Source organism: Balaenoptera ricei, chromosome 7, assembly GCF_028023285.1.
Source record: "Balaenoptera ricei isolate mBalRic1 chromosome 7, mBalRic1.hap2, whole genome shotgun sequence".
NCBI classification, from domain to species: domain Eukaryota; kingdom Metazoa; phylum Chordata; class Mammalia; order Artiodactyla; family Balaenopteridae; genus Balaenoptera; species Balaenoptera ricei.
This window is the reverse complement of record NC_082645.1, coordinates 28,333,695-28,343,223: the sequence shown is the minus strand read 5'-3', so window position 1 is coordinate 28,343,223 and position 9,529 is coordinate 28,333,695. Positions and strand designations below refer to the sequence as shown.

General features: G+C 39.4%; 1 pseudogene; it reads left to right on the top strand.

The window, feature by feature from the left end:
* The first annotated feature begins 234 nt into the window (after positions 1 to 234).
* On the top strand, positions 235 to 8,731 carry LOC132368417 (ferritin light chain-like; annotated as a pseudogene).
* The last annotated feature ends 798 nt before the right edge of the window (positions 8,732 to 9,529 follow it).

Genomic DNA, 9,529 nt, shown 5'->3' with positions numbered 1-9,529 from the left:
TTAACGAGGAAAACCCAAGGTAGAAAAGCCTCAGTGAGGAGAATGTGAAGTCCTGCCAGCACTACGCTCACGGTACTCATTCCCCAGGCCTCCAGGTGTTAAAAGGAGCTGTGTACTTTATTCGCCCAGACCAGAAGACCAGTACAGTACATGTACTAAGAAAGGGAAGAGATCAATTTGAAGAAACTAGCGTCCCTTTAAACTCCATTGGCTGAGTCTAGATAAATTTCTTAAATGGGGCAGCCAATTGAACACTGCGCTTCTGGAAATTCACTAAAGAAGCCAGGTTCCCCATCTGGTCCCAGCCGCTCAAATTCAGAATCCATCACAGAGGAGAGCAACAAAGCTCTGCTGTTATCCTTCACTGCAAGGAGTGTGAGTCATAAACCCTTTAGCGGTGGGTCTACAACTATGAGACGTGTAACTTCAGGGATGCTGTCACATGCCACAGTCTACCCCAATGTCTTCATTACACGCGGTCAGGAAAAAATAAGGACAGGCTCAAGGAACAGGTCTTATGCAGACAAGGATAAGAATAGATAGAAGGTAGCAACTATATTTAGCAAGTAATTCAACAAGAGGAAAGGGGAGATGGATTTAGTTCCCTTTTACTTTTCTATTTCCAACTTGCTGAAACCAGAGTGGGGAAATGAACATGAGAGAGACCTGGGCTTTGATTCTTTGCTAAAGTAGGATTATGTGTGTAACAAAGATGATGTACCAGAAAGGTTACTCCAGAAATCAGATGACTTTGGTTGTGGTGTGACCTTCAACAAGTGGATTTTGTTTCTAGACCCAGAGTTCTTCACCTACAAATTAAAGAAATTATAGAAGAATAACCTCTGTGCTCTGTTTCATTTTCCAAACAATCTGTGATTAAATACATTTATAATTAAACTAAGTTTACAAGTGAAAAAAAAAAAGAACTTTTCAGAGTCTATGAAAATGAATGGAGTTTACAGATTCAAGTTTCTTCAGACTACAACTAGTAATACCGTTTTGAAACTGCAATTAGTGTTCCAGAAATTTCTTCCATCCAAGCCTAAACCATTGTATTTCAGTGAAAGGATGCTAAGCTTTTGGATATTGTGCTTGATTCTTTATGCCAAAGTAATCGCTCAAGGCACATTTGAATTTTTATGACTCTAATGATGTCAGTTCACAAGATGGACTATTTCCCTCGGAAAATAGAGAGTCCTCAGGTGACAGAACAGATGGAGGGCCAACTTTTACTTATGGCTCAGGTTACACAGACGCTGCACCTTAAATAATTTATACGATGTGATCATACTTGGGCCTCATCTGTGGGAACAGACTGAACTGAAACCAAATATGCCTCAATCTGTATAGTAATCACTGCTCAATAGCAGAGACACAGTGGAAAGTCCATTAGGCTAGCCAGAGTCTGGAGGCTCATGCTACTTAAGTACTGAGCAGATGATCAATTCTGGTTAAAATGCCTAGTTCCACCCCACTCCCAGCTGAGAGCTCAGTAAAGCTGACTGGCTGACTCAATTAAACAAGAGCTGGCTTTGGGAGGCCATAGATAAAACCCGGCAGACGTCAGCCGCTGACATTCCCCCATGAAAGAACCCAATAAGGTATGCTATTCCAATAAGCTAAGTAGTATCTGTAGACACCGTGGCAATGTGAATCTACTTCCATTTACTACGGGGAACTAGGAGAATAGGAATAAAGTGGGGAAATGGTAATACTACCATTCCAAACTGAAGAGTTCATATAACTCAAAAGTTGTGCTCCAAAGTTTGAGAATGGGTACTTTCATCATTTGAAAAAAACCAAAGCAAGGTTGAAAATGTTCCTCATGAAAGTAATTTGATGGTTTATCCAAATTGCCTCCTGTATGAGACTGCTCCCAGTGTTAATTTGAGTGCTATTTTTCTAGGTATTTCTGCAAATTTTCTTTTTAGAGCCTCATAATAATGCTGACTGTAACATAGGCTGGATAACTCTAATTATCCATTTGATCATTAGGAGCCCTGAGGTTTAATTCCAAGAAGTGCAATGCCGTGACTGGAGAATGAAACCATCGATTCATGACCAGCAGCATCAGGATTCAGGTCCTTTTCCACTATAAAGTGCTAAGTGCTATCTGCCTTCTGCATCCCTACCAATGAGTGTGCAGCGTGGCCAGATGCCGTGGCCAGATGCCGCCTCCACATAGACGAACTCTCTGGATCAAAAAGGAGGCAAGGGGAGGTGAGAGACTCCAGAAAAACCACATCTGCTGGAAGCTGCACTTCAGGCCCAGTGAGAAGCAATGGGGACCAAGCATTTTCTAGATCACACGCTTGGACTACTATAAGAGGCACTATGGGATGGTGGGAAGTAGGCAAGAGTTGCAGAGATCCAAGTTCAAAGCTGAGTTCTGTTGCTCACGAGCTATGTGACTTGGAGCAAATTTCTGAACTTCTTGATGCCTGGCTCTTCTCACCTATAATACAGGATAACCATGTCTTCTTGGCATTGTTGTAAGGAAAAGAGGAAATGTTAACTAGTCTACCTGGCATGGTAGGTCTTCCATAAATAGCACCTTTCTTACCACGCCTGCTGCTTGCAGCCACTAAGTCCTTTCAAGGCCACGAAGTTCAGTTTGAAGCAACAGACCTGATATTCTCCTTGCCCATCATGAGTAGAGGCTAGTACATGCTCTTCCCATCCAATTCCCTACAGGCCACAGACAATCAAAACAACCCTACATCTAACAAGCACACTGAAATCTGCTCTCCAGCACTTTTCTTTTGGCAGCTAGTAGATTTTTAAAAAAATAAAATAAAAAGCCTGCCGTGTCTGGTCTCCTTCTTCCCTTTAGCAAAGATTAGACCAAAAAGAAAGCAATTTAACAATTATTAGGCAAAGTAGGAGTGGCTCTTTATCTCTTTTTATACCAGAAGGGAAAGAGATGGTTGGTTATTTCTGCAATCATTATAAAATGTGCTTCAAGTACACACACTTGACACAAACCTGGAAATGAAGGGTCATGTTGAGCAGAGATTTCTTTTTTTTTTTTTTGCTATATTTAACTGTAGCTATTATTATAACCATTCACAAATATTAAGCACTTATTATATACGGCATTAGTTTAGGACTCAGGCTCTGGAATCGAAGTGGGTTTGAAACCTGGCTCCACCACTGACTTGCTGTGTGACCTTGGGCTGAGAAGTTAACCTCTCTGTACTTTGGTCTCCAGCTCAACAAAATCAAAATACTACTACACCAACCACAACCTGCGTGAGGCAAAAGAATATAAAAATCCATGCAAAGCAATTGGAAGAGTGCCTGACTGTTAAGAAAAAGTAGTAAATGTTAGCAATTATGCTTAGTTATTACTGAGTGAACCTCATAGGCCTTGAGAGAAATGTGACAAATAAAGACTGGTTGGGCTGGTTAAACTCTTGAGAGTCTGAAATAGCATTTTATAATAAAGTCAATGAAAAACTCTCCCATACTCATGTTGCCTGCTGCTACCACAGGAGAGACAACATCCTATCACCACGTTTACACCTGATACAGGACACGCAGCAATTTATGAGAAAGCTGTCTCTCTGGCTCAGGACTGAGTGCCCTGATTATTTCTACACTGTGCAAAACTAAAGATTTCTTTAAGTCTTGTAACTCAGTTCGGAGCACAGTTTGACCCCCACGTGAATGTTTCCTCAATACTGAAATGTCTTGAAAAAGACTGGTGCCTCACCCTATTGCATGGATGTGGTTTCCCCACACCTCTCTGAGATCCCACCCTACAGATAAAACCCTCTTCTGTTGGGGGCATTTTATTGTACAAGCAGTCCAACTCCCATCTAAGATAACCCGGAAGCCATATTTGTGTTCCTTCTAGCTAAAATGCAATTATTTTTATCTTGAATTGTTCTAGCACAAAATGGCATCTTAAAAATTTCATTGTATTTACCTTATCTACCTCTTTATCTTTTTTTCAATAATGTTACTAATAATATAGCTCAAATTATATAACTATAAGGTACCTGTCATCGGATAGACACTGAGCACAACAATTCACATAACTCATTTTCATCTGCATAATAATAATGTCATAAGGTCATAATAATAGTTATATAATGTTAACTATAATATATTGTATTATAGTTGTATGATATTATATATTGTATAATATCATATAACTATTATTATGACCTTTTCAAAGGTGATAAAACTCAGACAGAGAGAATGTAAGTGGCTCAGGATCATAGAGCCAGAAAGAAGAGAGCCAGAAGCACACATACCACTATACTAAACTTGAATTCCTCCCTTCCTTTCTACCTTGCACCATCCATCCGCCCTTTTATCTACCTGCCCATCTCCTCATCCAGCTATCAACCAATCAGTAGAGGGGAAAGAAGGAATTAAAGCACTTGCTTAGAAAGGAATTTGGAATTTAACTAATTCAAATATATCAGTAGGATTTGGTGGTTGTAAAGCGCTCACTTGCAGTAGGCTCAGCATGGCATGCATTATTAAAGAAACGGTTTTAAATGAGTGTCAATTTTTCAAAACGTAAAGACTGGCTCTATTCAAGAGACCCAGAAGACTTGAAGGGATGCATACAATATAACTATACAGCGGCCACGTTACTAAGCTATGGACATTATATCTGAAAGGAAAGACATAATCAACAATTATTATTTTCTTTCAGTAAGAAAAAAGCTAGGTAGGAGTATGTCTAAACTATCTTTCCTTCCTTAATGAAACTGTTATTGATTTTTCATCCTGCTGAATCACTGCCTTGAAGCAATTTCTTTCACCTGCAGGTTCTCACATTTAATTTGGATGTATGCTTAAGGGAGAGTTTATCAATAAAAGCTCCAGAGGAATGCCAAAAGGTTTGTATTAGGAAGAAACAGTGAAAGCAACTCTATCAATTTTGTTAAACACAAAGATGATCAAAGAATTACTAATGAATGGCATTTAAAGAGCAATTTCAATGTGAATCTGGGTCATATCAACATAGTCATCACTCTGAATGTTCTCAGTGGGTATAAACATTAAAAATTTCCATGCACAAAACATAAATTTGATACTGTTAGAGGAAAGGGCAAATATATTCGTTCACCAACAGCTGGGCTTCAAGTTGACTTTGCTGACCAAAATTAATATCTCCCCACGTTCTTTTAGCATCATCCCTTATTATGTACCTGTTACTGAACAAAGCATGATCTATGTATTATCTCCTTTGATCTTATAATTCAGGTACCATAAACTACAATATTATACACAAAGAAAGTAAGGCACAGAGAATTTAAGAAATTTGCCCCAAATTATATAATTACCAAATGGCAGAGCCAGCATTCAACCTCATGTTTGTGTGTTTCCCGAACCCACATTCATAACTCCAGGAACAGTTCGTATACACAAAGTACTTTGATTCTCTACCATGTACCAAAAAGCCTCTGAATAAATAAATATTTTCATAACATTCATCAATGCTTCAGGACCATGAATTTTTTTAGACTTAATGAAGCTATATTTGCACAATGTGACCAACCACAAAACCCATGTGCAATGTTAGAAAATGCTCTTGGGGTTCAACCTACTTTAGATTCTCAAACATATGCTGGAACCATCAAATCCCACACGGAGATGACTAAGTCCCTCTCAGCACACTGCCCCTTATCCCTAAAAGTGTGCCACCTTCTAGAATGACCCCACCACAGAAAGGACTAGTTGCAGGACCACCTGCATGGTGACTTTTCTCCACCCCTCCTCTGTGAACTCTCTCCTCATTCTCTCCTGCTTCCTCTCCTGCCCCACACCTCTTGCTAAACTATACTCAGCTCTAAATGTTTATAGGTCAAGTTGTTTTCTCCCTCCTGGCATAATTTCTCCAGAGACAGATGACATATTATTTGAGTTCTCTTTCCCTGGGAAACTGTTCCAGGAGTCCCCAAACCAGCCCTGATCTTGAAAGGAGCTCAAACCAAGGAAGATACCTCCCCACAGACCCCAGAGGGGCCCTAGCAGTCAATATAAATCTGAGAACATGACTGTCTTCTCTGCCTGCCAACAACTCCTTCCTATGCCATTCTACTCTCAAGGTTCACATCAAGTCATTTCATTATGCCAGTGATTTGTGTTCCCCCCCAAGGAAATCATGCAGGAAAATGAACAGTGACAATAGCCAAGACCAAAACAAAACAATCAGTAACAACAGAAAAGGACTTAAGTTGTTTGCCATATTACAAATACTAAAGTATCACATACAATACATTCAGATTTATTCATTTTGAACGTTGATGGAGCACGTTCACGAAACCTCCATTAACAATGCCATCCACCTTTCCCCTTTATTTCCTATATGGTTTTTGACTATATGTTAGACACAACCTGACTAGTATTCAGTGTTTTATAGATCAATAGAAGCTCAAACTGGATTTTCCAAAGTCACATATATATTTTGTCATGCATTTATTCTTCTATTCACTACACATTCATTAAGCTCAAAACTGAACAAGAACACTGGGGTGCATGTATCTTTTCGAATTATAGCTTTCTCTGGATATACGCCCAGGAGCGGGGTTACAGGATCATGTAGCAGCTCTATTTTTAGTTTTTTAAGGAACCTCCATACTGTTCTCCATAGTGGCTGTACCAATTTACATTCCCACCAACAGTGTAGGAGCATTCCCTTCTCTCCACACCCTCTCCAGCATTTACTGTTTGTAGATTTTTGGTGCAAATGAACTTATTTACAAAACAGAAATAGAGTCACAGAAGTAGAAAAAAAATTATGGTTACCAAGTGGGAAAGGACGGGGGGAGGGATAAATTGGGAGATTGGGATTGACATATTCACACTACTATATATAAAATAGATAACTAGTAAGGACCTACTGTATAGCACAGGGAACTCTACCCAATACTCTGTGATGACCTATATGGGAAAAGAATCTAAAGAAGAGTGGATATATGTACATGTATAACTGATTCACTTTCCTGTACACCTGAAACTAACACATTGTAAATCAACTATACTCCAATACATATTAAAAAAAAAAAAGAATACTCTAGTTCAAATTCCAACTCTGCTACTCATCTGTTTCCTCAGATGTCATACGGAGATAATAATCTCATAGGATATTTGTGAGGATTCAATGAGATAAAGCATGTAAAAGCAACCAGGGATGTAATAACTGGTCAATCAATATAAATAGTATCACTGCTATTACTTCTAGCACATTTTGTGGGAATTTTTATAAGATTTTTCTTGTATGTGATTAATTTTGTGCATGACACAGTATCTTATGTAGCTCTAGAGATTTTTAAACGAGCCTAGGAAGCAAATTTTGGCAGCTCTACTCAACATTTCTCTGCAAAAAAAAAATTTAAACTATTAAAAAACATGAAGTGTTTTAAATCAAAGCTGTCTTATAAATTCTCTGAAAAGATTAAATGAAAACTGAATCACTCAATTTTTGAGAACTTTAAGATACAAAATTTTCAGGCAAATATAAAAACTTCAGAAAAATGTTTTTTCATCAGATATAGCTGCCTATGTCAAATTTCCTCTACTATTAGTGTCACACCTATCACATAAAATACTGCACCAAAGGAGAAGTCCCACTGCTTAATGTTGGTGACATTTATTCTTCAGCTTGAGAAGGCAAAACAAAAACCTCCAAACTGAAATATCTGTAGGCCAGTGAAATACAGCAGTTGTCTTTTCAAAAGGAGAAAAAAGACAATGTTTCATTATTTGAGACCATAATTATTACTTCAGCTTCTCTAAACAAAAGTTCTCAGGTTTTAAGGAGTTGATTTTCACAACTATAGCAAATTGACAAAACAGTCCATGAAAGTAAATTGTCAATTACTTCTAGATGTACAAATTATTAAGATAATAACAGCTTTTATTACTTAAACATTAAAAATTAAAATTATCCCATGGCCCTTGTTTATCATATTTTCATTTTATCATTTTCTTGTTTTGCTTTGTATTTTCTCTCTTGGTTATCAGATATTTCTTTCAGGCAGTGCGCACGGCGGTCCCCTGGATCTGTCTCTTGCTTCAACAGTGTTTGGACGGAACAGACCCAGGGACACCCTTTGCTCCAGCCTCCGACCACCCTCCAACCTTTCTTCCAGTCGCAACCTTCGGAGTCAGACCCTCAGCTATCCTCGGTCACCAGGGCCAGCCAACACCATTTTTTGAGCTTAACTCCTTATCAACCATGAGCTCCCAGATTCGTCAGAATTATTCCACCGAGGTGGAGGCCGCTGTCAACCGTCTGGTCAACATACATCTGTGGGCCTCCTACACCTCCCTCTCTCTGGGCTTCTATTTAGACCGTGACGATATGGCTCTGGAGGGCGTGGGCCACTTTTTCTGCGAATGGACCGAAGAGAAGCATGAGGGCGCCGAGCGTCTCTTGAAAATGCAAAACCAGGGCAGCGGCCACGCCCTCTTCCAGGACGTGCAGAAGCCATCTCAAGATGAGTGGGGTAAAACCCAGGACGCTGTGGAAGCCACCATTAACACGGAGAAGAACCTGAACCAGGCCCTTTCGGATCTGCATGCCTTGGGTTCTGCCCGCGCAGACCCCCGCCTCTGCGACTTCCTGGAGAGCCACTTCCTGGACGAGCAGGGGAAACTCGTCAAGAAGGTGGGTGACCACCTGACCAACCTCCGCAGGCTGGTTGGTCCCCAGGCTGGCCTGGGCGAGTGTCTCTTTGAAAGGCTCACCCTCAAGTATCACTAGGAACTTTCGGAGCCCAGTGGCCTTTGAGGAGCCCCTCTGGTGTCAGGGCTTCTGCCTGAAGCCCTGCTATGCAGCCACTAGGCAGCTTTTTAACCACCCTGGAGCCCTCTCCCAAGCCTTGGACCAAATGGAAACAATAAAGCTTTTTGCAGCAAAAAAAAAAAAAAAAAAAATTTTCTTTGATAAAATGTAGGTGAACAAGTGGATTGAAATGTACCAACTTGTAAAGATTTGAAAATAAAAAATTTAAATTTTTATTTAAAATTTTAATAACAATATTTCCTATCTTTGTAACTGATTCAGTGAATAAAATCTGAAGACTACTTAATTCTTCATCAATGCTTCCATTTTTGCCCATTTTTAATCAAAGATATAATGAAATCTTTTTCACATTTCTTATCTAGAAAATTTCCTCATGTGTTTAATTCTGCATATAAGTGAAATCATCACAGTATTTGTCTTTGTCTGACTTATTTCACTTGGCATAATTCAACGTCCATCCATGTTGTCTCAAATGGCAGGATTTCCTTTTTTATGGCTGAGTAGTATTCCTGTGTGTGTGTGTGTGTGTGTGTGTGTGTGTGTGTGTACGTGTGTGTGTAAAATACATTTTCCTTATTCATTCAGCTGTCAATAGAAACTTAGGTTGTTTCTATGTCTTGGCTATTGTAAATAATACTGTATAATACTGCAGTGAACATGGGTGCTCAGATATCTCTCAGGACAGTGATTTCATTTCCTTTGGATATATACCCAGAAGTAGGATAGCTGGATCATATGGTAGTTCTATTTTTAATT